Genomic DNA, 1,116 nt, shown 5'->3' with positions numbered 1-1,116 from the left:
ACGAAATACTACTTCGTGCGCACGAAATACTACTTCGTGGCCACAACAAAAAAATTTTTTTGACCATGTCATCAGAGGGGCTCCGTAATTTAACCATTTGGTGCAACATAAGCTGTCTTGAGTCTTGATCTTTATTGTTATTCTAATTTTCATCTTTCTGTGTTTTTCATTTGCACTTTTGCTTAAAGTTTAGTTTCCATAAAAAGTCTTGAGTTTAGCTCTGATATTTGGATTCTAATTTATTTTCCAGGATTTTTTAGAGTTATTAATTAAATACTGGATATAGTAATGAAATAACTGGGAAAAAACAAGGTAAAAAGGCTTTTAAAAATTTATTAAGCTTAAAATGTTTTGATTTAATTTTTTTGCAATTAATTTTTAACCTAGAATATAGAAAAGTAGAAACTAGAGATGCAACAACATGGTTTCCTGCTTTGGATTTAAACTCTGGTCCAAAATGAATTTCCGTGTTTAATTTGGGGTTTAGTTTCAGGGTTAAGCTCTGGTTTAAGTTTTCTTCGTGAGGTTCTGGACTTTAGTCTTTGCGTTTAGTTTAACGCTAAGTTAGAAATGTGTGATCTAGAAGGTACTGCAGGGGTTCAGTTTATAATCAGAGCTCTAAAGTTTCAAGAACCGAGTCAGAATTAACTTCTAATTTTGATCAACTTGGAAAAGTTTAATCTGGGAGCTCAGCTCTAGATTCTTTAGTTTGATTGGAGATCTAGATTAGAGCAGAGTTAAACTAGAGGTGATCCTAAATCTACAGAAAAAAAAAATATATATGTTTTTCATTTTAGACTTAAGTCCAGACATTAGATCTAAGCTTCCATCTCATTCTTGTTGGAATTAAACAGTAGAGAAAAGTTTAGTCAGAAATAATCCCTGATTTTAGTTCTAGGATTTAATTTGTTTCGTATTTTGATTAAATTTCTAATTTAGTCCAGATTATTCTGTAAATCCACTTCAAGAGCTTGTATTTATTCTCCTTTTCCAGTGTTATTTAAACATTGGATCTATTGTTTTATCCCAGATTGTAGATCTTAGTTTAATTTGTTAGATTTAAGTAAGTTTTAGCTTTATTTTTTCTAAATAGTTAGAATTAGGATTGCAGCTTTT

Source organism: Cyprinodon variegatus, unplaced genomic scaffold (assembly GCF_000732505.1).
Source record: "Cyprinodon variegatus isolate N-32 unplaced genomic scaffold, C_variegatus-1.0 Scaffold257, whole genome shotgun sequence".
In the NCBI taxonomy this organism is placed as follows: Eukaryota; Metazoa; Chordata; class Actinopteri; order Cyprinodontiformes; family Cyprinodontidae; genus Cyprinodon; species Cyprinodon variegatus.
The sequence above is the reverse complement of the archived record's forward strand: the minus strand, read 5'-3'. Positions refer to the sequence as shown.